Genomic DNA, 12903 nt, shown 5'->3' on the forward strand with positions numbered 1-12903 from the left:
CCCGAGTCACGCGGGATAGCTGATCAATAATGCCGGGCCTCGGAACCGGGCCCGAGGTGCCCGAGACAGCTGGTCGACACCCCGGGCCCTGGGGCACGTGCCCGAGTCGCCCCGGAGAGCTGGTCGACCCCGCGGGCCATCGGACCCGAGCGCGATTTGCCCGGAAGAGCTTGTCGAACACATGGGCCCTCGGACCCAGGCCCGAGTGACCCGGGATGGCTGGGCAACACCGCGGTCCCTCCGACCTGAACCCGAATCGCCCGGGACACCTGGTAGACCCGGTGGGACATCGGGCCCGGGCCCAAGACACCCGGGACAGCAGGTCGACCGCGGGCCCTTGGACCCAAACTCGAGTCGCTTGGGAGAGTGGGTCGACACTGCGGGCACTCGGGCATTGGCCGAATGGGCACGGGAAAGCTGGCAGACCCCGCAGGACCCCGGCCACGGGCCCGAGTCGCCAAAGACATCAGGTCGACCTCGCGGGCAGTCGGACACGAGCGCGAGGACGCCGGGAATGCTGGTCAACCCCGTGGGCAGTCCCACCGAAGCATGTGTCGCCAGGGTCATCTGGTCGAACCCGTGGGCCCTCGGACACGGGCCCGTGTCACCCGGAGCTGGTCGTCACCGCGGGCATTCGGGCAAGGCCCGAGTCTTCCGGGACGCCTGTTCGACACCGCGGGCCCTGCGACCAGGGCCCAAGTCGCCCGGGGCAGCTGATCCATGCAGCGGGACATCTGGCACGGGCCCGAGGCGCCTGGGACAGCTGGTCGACCATGGGACCTGGGACCCGAACCGAGTCGCGCGGGAGAGTTTGTGGACACCGCGGGCCCTCGAGCACCGGCCCGAGTCGCCCAATACAGGTGGTCGAACCCGCGGGCCCTAGGACCTGGGCCCGAGTCCCCAGGGACCGCTGGTCGACCCCGGGGTCCATCAGACTCACGTGTGAGTCCCCTGGCACAGCTGTTCGACACCCAGGCCCTCAGGCACGGTCTCGAGTCGCCCGGGACAGCTGGTCAACACCGAGGGATTTCGGACACGGGCCCCAGGCGCCAGGGACTGCTGGTTGACCCCGCGGGCCATCAGAACAGGGCCTGAGTCGCGCGGGCCTGCTGGTGGACCGCGCGGGCCTTTGGACCCGGGCCAATATCGCCCGGGACATATGGTCGACCCCACGGGCCGTCGGACTCGAGTGCGATCTCCGGGGACACCTGGTCGAACCCACGTGCCCTCGGACACAGGCCCGAGTGCCTGGGACAGCTGGTCGACCACGCGGGCCTTCAGACACGGGCCCGAGTTGCCCGGGACGCCTGTTTGACACCATGCTCCCTCCGACCAGGCCCCAGTCGCCCAGGACAGCTGGTCGACCCCACGTAACCTAGGACGCAAGCGCGAGTGGTCCGGGACATCTGGTTGACACCGCAGGGCCTTGGGCCTGGGCCCGAGTCGCCCGGGACACCTGGTCGACCCTGCAGGCCCTCGCACCCGGGCCCGAGTTGCCAAAACATCGGGGCGACCTCATGGAACCTCGGACACGAGCGCGAGTCACCCAGGACTGCTGGTCCACCCTGCGGGCACTCGGACCAAAGCACGAATCACAGGGAAAACTGGTCGACCCCGTGGGCCTTCAGGAACGGGCCCGAGCCTCCGGGACAGCCTTTCGAGCCCGCAGGCCCTCGGAGCCGAACCCAAGTCAGCCAGGACAGCTGGTCGACCCCGCGGGCCTTAGGACCGAAGCGCCAGTCCCCCGGGACATCTGGTCGACACCGCGAGGCCTCGGGAATGGGCCCGAGTCGCCCAGGACAGCTGTTCGACCCCGTGGGCTCTCGGACATTGGCCCTAGTCGCCCGGGACGCCTGTTCGACACCCCGCTCCGTCCGACCAGGGCCCAAGTCCCCCGGGACAGCTGGTCGACCCTGGAGGATATCAGACACAGGCCCGAGTCGACCGGCAGATTTGGACGACACCGCGGGCCCTCGGGACCAGCCCGAGTCGCCCGGGAAAGGTTGTGGAACCCACGGGCCCTCGGACATGGGCCCGACGTCCCCGGGACAGCTGGTCGACCCAACGGGACATCGGGCACGGGCCCGAGTCGCCCGGTACAGATGGTCGACCGCAGGACCTCGGACACGGGCCCAAGTCACGCGGGTCTGCTGGTCGATCCCGCGGGCCCTCGGTCCCGGGCCCGAATGGCCAAAGACATCGGGTCGACCTCACGGGCCCTCGGACACAAGCGCGTGTTGCCCGGGACTGCTGGTCAACCCCGCGGGAACACGGACCCCAGCGTGAGTGGCCAGGGATAGCTGGTCGAACACGCGGGCCTTCAGACACGGGTCCGAGTCGCCCGGGGCAACTGGTGGATGTGGCTGGTCTTCGGGCCTGGGTAGAGTTCCCCGGGACAGCTGGTCGACACCACGGGATCCTGGACCCGGGCCTGAGTCCCCCTGGACAACTGGTCGACCCCGCGTGACATCTGGCACATGCCCAAGTCACCCGGGAAAGCAGGTAGGCTGCGGGACCTCGGACCCGAACTTGAGTCGCCTGGGAGAGGTGGTCCATACCACGGTCCCTCGGGCACAGGCTGGAGACGCCCGGGAAAGTCGTTCGACCACAAGGGCCTTTGGACACAGGGCCAAAGTCGCCCGGGTCAGCTGGTCGACCCCGCGGTCCGTCGGTCCAAAGCGCGAGTGTCCCAGGAGAGCTGTGTGACACCGTGGGCCCGCGGAGCCAGGCCGGAGTCGCCTGGGACGTCTGGTTGACCCCGCGGGGCATCGGGCATGTGCTCGACTCGCCCTGGAGATCTGGTCGACCCCGCAGGCCCTCGGACTCGAGTGCGAGTCGCCCGGAAGAGCTTGTCGAACACATGGGCCCTCGGACCCAGGCCCGAGTGACCCGGGATGGCTGGGCAACACCGTGGTCCCTCCGACCTGAACCCGAATCGCCCGGGACACCTGGTAGACCCGGTGGGACATCGGGCCCGGGCCCACGACACCCGGGACAGCAGGTCGACCGCGGGCCCTTGGACACAAACTCGAGTCGCTTGGGAGAGTGGGTCGACACTTCGGGCACTCGGGCCTGGGCCGAATGGGCCCGGGAAAGCTGGTAGACCCCGCAGGACCCCGGCCACGGGCCCGAGTCGCCAAAGATATCAGGTCGACCTCGCGGGCAGTCGGACACGAGCGCGAGGACGCCGGGAATGCTGGTCAACCCCGTGGGCAGTCCCACCGAAGCATGTGTCGCCAGGGTCATCTGGTCGAACCCGTGGGCCCTCGGACACGGGCCCGTGTCACCCGGAGCTGGTCGTCACCGCGGGCATTCGGGCAAGGCCCGAGTCTTCCGGGACGCCTGTTCGACACCGCGGGCCCTGCGACCAGGGCCCAAGTCGCCCGGGGCAGCTGATCCATGCAGCGGGACATCTGGCACGGGCCCGAGGCGCCTGGGACAGCTGGTCGACCATGGGACCTGGGACCCGAACCGAGTCGCGCGGGAGAGTTTGTGGACACCGCGGGCCCTCGAGCACCGGCCCGAGTCGCCCAATACAGGTGGTCGAACCCGCGGGCCCTAGGACCTGGGCCCAAGTCCCCAGGGACCGCTGGTCGACCCCGGGGTCCATCAGACTCACGTGTGAGTCCCCTGGCACAGCTGTTCGACACCCAGGCCCTCAGGCACGGTCTCGAGTCGCCCGGGACAGCTGGTCAACACCGAGGGATTTCGGACACGGGCCCCAGGCGCCAGGGACTGCTGGTTGACCCCGCGGGCCATCAGAACAGGGCCTGAGTCGCGCGGGCCTGCTGGTGGACCAATATCGCCCGGGACATATGGTCGACCCCACGGGCCGTCGGACTCGAGTGCGATCTCCGGGGACACCTGGTCGAACCCACGTGCCCTCGGACACAGGCCCCAGTGCCTGGGACAGCTGGTCGACCACGCGGGCCTTCAGACTCGGGCCCGAGTCCACCTGGACAGCTGGTCGACCCGGCGGGCCCTCGGACGCGGGCCCGAGTCCCCCGGGACAGCCTGTCGACACCGCATGCCCGTGGACCCGGGCCCGAGTCCCCCGGGACAGGTGGGCGACCCTGTGGGACCTCAGACCCGGGCCCCAGTTCCCTGGGAAAGCTGGTTGATACCGCGAGCATTCAGACCCAGGCCCGAGTCACCCGGGACATTTGGTCGAAACCGTGGGCCCTCGGAATCAGGCCGGAGTCGCCCGGGACAGCTGGTCGACCCCGCAGGTCCTCGGGCACGGGCCCGAGGCGCCAGGGAGGCCTGGTCGACACCGCAGTGCCTCCGACCAGGGCCCGAGTTGCCCGGGACTGCTGGTCGACCCCGCATGCACTCGGTCCCAAGCGCGAGTCACCAGGGACAGCTGGTTGACCCCGCGGGCCTTCAGACACGGGCCCGAGTTGCCCGGGACGCCTGTTTGACACCATGCTCCCTCCGACCAGGCCCCAGTCGCCCAGGACAGCTGGTCGACCCCACGTAACCTAGGACGCAAGCGCGAGTGGTCCGGGACATCTGGTTGACACCGCAGGGCCTTGGGCCTGGGCCCGAGTCGCCCGGGACACCTGGTCGACCCTGCAGGCCCTCGCACCCGGGCCCGAGTTGCCAAAACATCGGGGCGACCTCGTGGAACCTCGGACACGAGCGCGAGTCACCCAGGACTGCTGGTCCACCCTGCGGGCACTCGGACCAAAGCACGAATCACAGGGAAAACTGGTCGACCCCGTGGGCCTTCAGGAGCGGGCCCGAGCCTCCGGGACAGCCTTTCGAGCCCGCAGGCCCTCGGAGCCGAACCCAAGTCAGCCAGGACAGCTGGTCGACCCCGCGGGCCTTAGGACCGAAGCGCCAGTCCCCCGGGACATCTGGTCGACACCGCGAGGCCACGGGAATGGGCCCGAGTCGCCCAGGACAGCTGTTCGACCCCGTGGGCTCTCGGACATTGGCCCTAGTCGCCCGGGACGCCTGTTCGACACCCCGCTCCGTCCGACCAGGGCCCAAGTCCCCCGGGACAGCTGGTCGACCCTGGAGGATATCAGACACAGGCCCGAGTCGACCGGGAGATTTGGACGACACCGCGGGCCCTCGGGACCAGCCCGAGTCGCCCGGGAAAGGTTGTGGAACACGCGGGCCCTCGGACATGGGCCCGACGTCCCCGGGACAGCTGGTCGACCCAGGGGGACACCGGGCACGGGCCCGAGTCGCCCGGTACAGATGGTCGACCGCAGGACCTCGGACACGGGCCCAAGTCACGCGGGTCTGCTGGTCGATCCCGCAGGCCCTCGGTCCCGGGCCCGAATGGCCAAAGACATCGGGTCGACCTCACGGGCCCTCGGACACAAGCGCGTGTTGCCCGGGACTGCTGGTCAACCCCGCGGGAACACGGACCCCAGCGTGAGTGGCCAGGGATAGCTGGTCGAACACGCGGGCCTTCAGACACAGGTCCGAGTCGCCCGGGGCAACTGGTGGATGCGGCTGGTCTTCGGGCCTGGGTAGAGTTCCCCGGGACAGCTGGTCGACACCACGGGATCCTGGACCCGGGCCTGAGTCCCCCTGGACAACTGGTCGACCCCGCGTGACATCTGGCACATGCCCAAGTCACCCGGGAAAGCAGGTAGGCTGCGGGACCTCGGACCCGAACTTGAGTCGCCTGGGAGAGGTGGTCCATACCACGGTCCCTCGGGCACAGGCCGGAGACGCCCGGGAAAGTCGGTCGACCACAAGGGCCTTTGGACACAGGGCCAAAGTCGCCCGGGTCAGCTGGTCGACCCCGCGGTCCGTCGGTCCAAAGCGCGAGTGTCCCAGGAGAGCTGTGTGACACCGTGGGCCCGCGGAGCCAGGCCGGAGTCGCCTGGGACGTCTGGTTGACCCCGCGGGGCATCGGGCATGTGCTCGACTCGCCCTGGAGATCTGGTCGACCCCGCAGGCCCTCGGACTCGAGTGCGAGTCGCCCGGGACCCCTGGTGGACCCTGCGGGCCCTCGGACCCGGGCCCGAGGGCCTGGAACATCTGGTCGACACCGTGGGCCCTCGGACACGGGCCCGAGTCACGCGGGATAGCTGATCAATAATGCCGGGCCTCGGAACCGGGCCCGAGGTGCCCGAGACAGCTGGTCGACACCCCGGGCCCTGGGGCACGTGCCCGAGTCGCCCCGGAGAGCTGGTCGACCCCGCGGGCCATCGGACCCGAGCGCGATTTGCCCGGAAGAGCTTGTCGAACACATGGGCCCTCGGACCCAGGCCCGAGTGACCCGGGATGGCTGGGCAACACCGTGGTCCCTCCGACCTGAACCCGAATCGCCCGGGACACCTGGTAGACCCGGTGGGACATCGGGCCCGGGCCCAAGACACCCGGGACAGCAGGTCGACCGCGGGCCCTTGGACCCAAACTCGAGTCGCTTGGGAGAGTGGGTCGACAGTGCGGGCACTCGGGCATTGGCCGAATGGGCACGGGAAAGCTGGCAGACCCCGCAGGACCCCGGCCACGGGCCCGAGTCGCCAAAGACATCAGGTCGACCTCGCGGGCAGTCGGACACGAGCGCGAGGACGCCGGGAATGCTGGTCAACCCCGTGGGCAGTCCCACCGAAGCATGTGTCGCCAGGGTCATCTGGTCGAACCCGTGGGCCCTCGGACACGGGCCCGTGTCACCCGGAGCTGGTCGTCACCGCGGGCATTCGGGCAAGGCCCGAGTCTTCCGGGACGCCTGTTCGACACCGCGGGCCCTGCGACCAGGGCCCAAGTCGCCCGGGGCAGCTGATCCATGCAGCGGGACATCTGGCACGGGCCCGAGGCGCCTGGGACAGCTGGTCGACCATGGGACCTGGGACCCGAACCGAGTCGCGCGGGAGAGTTTGTGGACACCGCGGGCCCTCGAGCACCGGCCCGAGTCGCCCAATACAGGTGGTCGAACCCGCGGGCCCTAGGACCTGGGCCCGAGTCCCCAGGGACCGCTGGTCGACCCCGGGGTCCATCAGACTCACGTGTGAGTCCCCTGGCACAGCTGTTCGACACCCAGGCCCTCAGGCACGGTCTCGAGTCGCCCGGGACAGCTGGTCAACACCGAGGGATTTCGGACACAGGCCCCAGGCGCCAGGGACTGCTGGTTGACCCCGCGGGCCATCAGAACAGGGCCTGAGTCGCGCGGGCCTGCTGGTGGACCAATATCGCCCGGGACATATGGTCGACCCCACGGGCCGTCGGACTCGAGTGCGATCTCCGGGGACACTTGGTCGAACCCACGTGCCCTCGGACACAGGCCCGAGTGCCTGGGACAGCTGGTCGACCACGCGGGCCTTCAGACACGGGCCCGAGTTGCCCGGGACGCCTGTTTGACACCATGCTCCCTCCGACCAGGCCCCAGTCGCCCAGGACAGCTGGTCGACCCCACGTAACCTAGGACGCAAGCGCGAGTGGTCCGGGACATCTGGTTGACACCGCAGGGCCTTGGGCCTGGGCCCGAGTCGCCCGGGACACCTGGTCGACCCTGCAGGCCCTCGCACCCGGGCCCGAGTTGCCAAAACATCGGGGCGACCTCGTGGAACCTCGGACACGAGCGCGAGTCACCCAGGACTGCTGGTCCACCCTGCGGGCACTCGGACCAAAGCACGAATCACAGGGAAAACTGGTCGACCCCGTGGGCCTTCAGGAACGGGCCCGAGCCTCCGGGACAGCCTTTCGAGCCCGCAGGCCCTCGGAGCCGAACCCAAGTCAGCCAGGACAGCTGGTCGACCCCGCGGGCCTTAGGACCGAAGCGCCAGTCCCCCGGGACATCTGGTCGACACCGCGAGGCCACGGGAATGGGCCCGAGTCGCCCAGGACAGCTGTTCGACCCCGTGGGCTCTCGGACATTGGCCCTAGTCGCCCGGGACGCCTGTTCGACACCCCGCTCCGTCCGACCAGGGCCCAAGTCCCCCGGGACAGCTGGTCGACCCTGGCGGATATCAGACACAGGCCCGAGTCGACCGGCAGATTTGGACGACACCGCGGGCCCTCGGGACCAGCCCGAGTCGCCCGGGAAAGGTTGTGGAACCCATGGGCCCTCGGACATGGGCCCGACGTCCCCGGGACAGCTGGTCGACCCAACGGGACATCGGGCACGGGCCCGAGTCGCCCGGTACAGATGGTCGACCGCAGGACCTCGGACACGGGCCCAAGTCACGCGGGTCTGCTGGTCGATCCCGCGGGCCCTCGGTCCCGGGCCCGAATCGCCAAAGACATCGGGTCGACCTCACGGGCCCTCGGACACAAGCGCATGTTGCCCGGGAATGCTGGTCAACCCCGCGGGAACACGGACCCCAGCGTGAGTGGCCAGGGATAGCTGGTCGAACACGCGGGCCTTCAGACACAGGTCCGAGTCGCCCGGGGCAACTGGTGGATGCGGCTGGTCTTCGGGCCTGGGTAGAGTTCCCCGGGACAGCTGGTCGACACCACGGGATCCTGGACCCGGGCCTGAGTCCCCCTGGACAACTGGTCGACCCCGCGTGACATCTGGCACATGCCCAAGTCACCCGGGAAAGCAGGTAGGCTGCGGGACCTCGGACCCGAACTTGAGTCGCCTGGGAGAGGTGGTCCATACCACGGTCCCTCGGGCACAGGCCGGAGACGCCCGGGAAAGTCGGTCGACCACAAGGGCCTTTGGACACAGGGCCAAAGTCGCCCGGGTCAGCTGGTCGACCCCGCGGTCCGTCGGTCCAAAGCGCGAGTGTCCCAGGAGAGCTGTGTGACACCGTGGGCCCGCGGAGCCAGGCCGGAGTCGCCTGGGACGTCTGGTTGACCCCGCGGGGCATCGGGCATGTGCTCGACTCGCCCTGGAGATCTGGTCGACCCCGCAGGCCCTCGGACTCGAGTGCGAGTCGCCCGGAAGAGCTTGTCGAACACATGGGCCCTCGGACCCAGGCCCGAGTGACGCGGGATGGCTGGGCAACACCGTGGTCCCTCCGACCTGAACCCGAATCGCCCGGGACACCTGGTAGACCCGGTGGGACATCGGGCCCGGGCCCAAGACACCCGGGACAGCAGGTCGACCGCGGGCCCTTGGACCCAAACTCGAGTCGCTTGGGAGAGTGGGTCGACACTTCGGGCACTCGGGCCTGGGCCGAATGGGCCCGGGAAAGCTGGTAGACCCCGCAGGACCCCGGCCAAGGGCCCGAGTCGCCAAAGATATCAGTTCGACCTCGCGGGCAGTCGGACACGAGCGCGAGGACGCCGGGAATGCTGGTCAACCCCGTGGGCAGTCCCACCGAAGCATGTGTCGCCAGGGTCATCTGGTCGAACCCGTGGGCCCTCGGACACGGGCCCGTGTCACCCGGAGCTGGTCATCACCGCGGGCATTCGGGCAAGGCCCGAGTCTTCCGGGACGCCTGTTCGACACCGCGGGCCCTGCGACCAGGGCCCAAGTCGCCCGGGGCAGCTGATCCATGCAGCGGGACATCTGGCACGGGCCCGAGGCGCCTGGGACAGCTGGTCGACCATGGGACCTGGGACCCGAACCGAGTCGCGCGGGAGAGTTTGTGGACACCGCGGGCCCTCGAGCACCGGCCCGAGTCGCCCAATACAGGTGGTCGAACCCGCGGGCCCTAGGACCTGGGCCCGAGTCCCCAGGGACCGCTGGTCGACCCCGGGGTCCATCAGACTCACGTGTGAGTCCCCTGGCACAGCTGTTCGACACCCAGGCCCTCAGGCACGGTCTCGAGTCGCCCGGGACAGCTGGTCAACACCGAGGGATTTCGGACACGGGCCCCAGGCGCCAGGGACTGCTGGTTGACCCCGCGGGCCATCAGAACAGGGCCTGAGTCGCGCGGGCCTGCTGGTGGACCGCGCGGGCCTTTGGACCCGGGCCAATATCGCCCGGGACATATGGTCGACCCCACGGGCCGTCGGACTCGAGTGCGATCTCCGGGGACTCCTGGTCGAACCCACGTGCCCTCGGACACAGGCCCGAGTGCCTGGGACAGCTGGTCGACCACGTGGGCCTTCAGACTCGGGCCCGAGTCCACCTGGACAGCTGGTCGACCCGGCGGGCCCTCGGACGCGGGCCCGAGTCCCCCGGGACAGCCTGTCGACACCGCATGCCCGTGGACCCGGGCCCGAGTCCCCCGGGACAGGTGGGCGACCCTGTGGGACCTCAGACCCGGGCCCGAGTTCCCTGGGAAAGCTGGTTGATACCGCGAGCATTCAGACCCAGGCCCGAGTCACCCGGGACATTTGGTCGAAACCGTGGGCCCTCGGAATCAGGCCGGAGTCGCCCGGGACAGCTGGTCGACCCCGCAGGTCCTCGGGCACGGGCCCGAGGCGCCAGGGAGGCCTGGTCGACACCGCAGTGCCTCCGACCAGGGCCCGAGTTGCCCGGGACTGCTGGTCGACCCCGCATGCACTCGGTCCCAAGCGCGAGTCACCAGGGACAGCTGGTTGACCCCGCGGGCCTTCAGACACGGGCCCGAGTTGCCCGGGACGCCTGTTTGACACCATGCTCCCTCCGACCAGGCCCCAGTCGCCCAGGACAGCTGGTCGACCCCACGTAACCTAGGACGCAAGCGCGAGTGGTCCGGGACATCTGGTTGACACCGCAGGGCCTTGGGCCTGGGCCCGAGTCGCCCGGGACACCTGGTCGACCCTGCAGGCCCTCGCACCCGGGCCCGAGTTGCCAAAACATCGGGGCGACCTCGTGGAACCTCGGACACGAGCGCGAGTCACCCAGGACTGCTGGTCCACCCTGCGGGCACTCGGACCAAAGCACGAATCACAGGGAAAACTGGTCGACCCCGTGGGCCTTCAGGAACGGGCCCGAGCCTCCGGGACAGCCTTTCGAGCCCGCAGGCCCTCGGAGCCGAACCCAAGTCAGCCAGGACAGCTGGTCGACCCCGCGGGCCTTAGGACCGAAGCGCCAGTCCCCCGGGACATCTGGTCGACACCGCGAGGCCTCGGGAATGGGCCCGAGTCGCCCAGGACAGCTGTTCGACCCCGTGGGCTCTCGGACATTGGCCCTAGTCGCCCGGGACGCCTGTTCGACACCCCGCTCCGTCCGACCAGGGCCCAAGTCCCCCGGGACAGCTGGTCGACCCTGGAGGATATCAGACACAGGCCCGAGTCGACCGGGAGATTTGGACGACACCGCGGGCCCTCGGGACCAGCCCGAGTCGCCCGGGAAAGGTTGTGGAACCCGCGGGCCCTCGGACATGGGCCCGACGTCCCCGGGACAGCTGGTCGACCCAGGGGGACATCGGGCACGGGCCCGAGTCGCCCGGTACAGATGGTCGACCGCAGGACCTCGGACACGGGCCCAAGTCACGCGGGTCTGCTGGTCGATCCCGCGGGCCCTCGGTCCCGGGCCCGAATGGCCAAAGACATCGGGTCGACCTCCCGGGCCCTCGGACACAAGCGCGTGTTGCCCGGGACTGCTGGTCAACCCCGCGGGAACACGGACCCCAGCGTGAGTGGCCAGGGATAGCTGGTCGAACACGCGGGCCTTCAGACACGGGTCCGAGTCGCCCGGGGCAACTGGTGGATGCGGCTGGTCTTCGGGCCTGGGTAGAGTTCCCCGGGACAGCTGGTCGACACCACGGGATCCTGGACCCGGGCCTGAGTCCCCCTGGACAACTCGTCGACCCCGCGTGACATCTGGCACATGCCCAAGTCACCCGGGAAAGCAGGTAGGCTGCGGGACCTCGGACCCGAACTTGAGTCGCCTGGGAGAGGTGGTCCATACCACGGTCCCTCGGGCACAGGCCGGAGACGCCCGGGAAAGTCGGGCGACCCCAAGGGCCTTTGGACACAGGGCCAAAGTCGCCCGGGTCAGCTGGTCGACCCCGCGGTCCGTCGGTCCAAAGCGCGAGTGTCCCAGGAGAGCTGTGTGACACCGTGGGCCCTCGGAGCCAGGCCGGAGTCGCCTGGGACGTCTGGTTGACCCGGCGGGGCATCGGGCATGTGCTCGACTCGCCCTGGAGATCTGGTCGACCCCGCAGGCCCTCGGACTCGAGTGCGAGTCGCCCGGGAGCCCTGGTGGACCCTGCGGGCCCTCGGACCCGGGCCCGAGGGCCTGGAACATCTGGTCGACACCGTGGGCCCTCGGACACGGGCCCGAGTCACGCGGGATAGCTGATCAATAATGCCGGGCCTCGGAACCGGGCCCGAGGTGCCCGAGACAGCTGGTCGACACCCCGGGCCCTGGGGCACGTGCCCGAGTCGCCCCGGAGAGCTGGTCGACCCCGCGGGCCATCGGACCCGAGCGCGATTTGCCCGGAAGAGCTTGTCGAACACATGGGCCCTCGGACCCAGGCCCGAGTGACCCGGGATGGCTGGGCAACACCGCGGTCCCTCCGACCTGAACCCGAATCGCCCGGGACACCTGGTAGACCCGGTGGGACATCGGGCCCGGGCCCAAGACACCCGGGACAGCAGGTCGACCGCGGGCCCTTGGACCCAAACTCGAGTCGCTTGGGAGAGTGGGTCGACACTGCGGGCACTCGGGCATTGGCCGAATGGGCACGGGAAAGCTGGCAGACCCCGCAGGACCCCGGCCACGGGCCCGAGTCGCCAAAGACATCAGGTCGACCTCGCGGGCAGTCGGACACGAGCGCGAGGACGCCGGGAATGCTGGTCAACCCCGTGGGCAGTCCCACCGAAGCATGTGTCGCCAGGGTCATCTGGTCGAACCCGTGGGCCCTCGGACACGGGCCCGTGTCACCCGGAGCTGGTCGTCACCGCGGGCATTCGGGCAAGGCCCGAGTCTTCCGGGACGCCGGTTCGACACCGCGGGCCCTGCGACCAGGGCCCAAGTCGCCCGGGGCAGCTGATCCATGCAGCGGGACATCTGGCACGGGCCCGAGGCGCCTGGGACAGCTGGTCGACCATGGGACCTGGGACCCGAACCGAGTCGCGCGGGAGATTTTGTGGACACCGCGGGCCCTCGAG

The sequence above is a fragment of the Sus scrofa genome, chromosome 5, assembly GCF_054392235.1.
Source record: "Sus scrofa isolate SSC_HxYL_T2T_F1_AM1 chromosome 5, Sscrofa_HxYL_maternal_Yorkshire_Landrace_v2.0, whole genome shotgun sequence".
Taxonomy (NCBI): Eukaryota; Metazoa; Chordata; class Mammalia; order Artiodactyla; family Suidae; genus Sus; species Sus scrofa.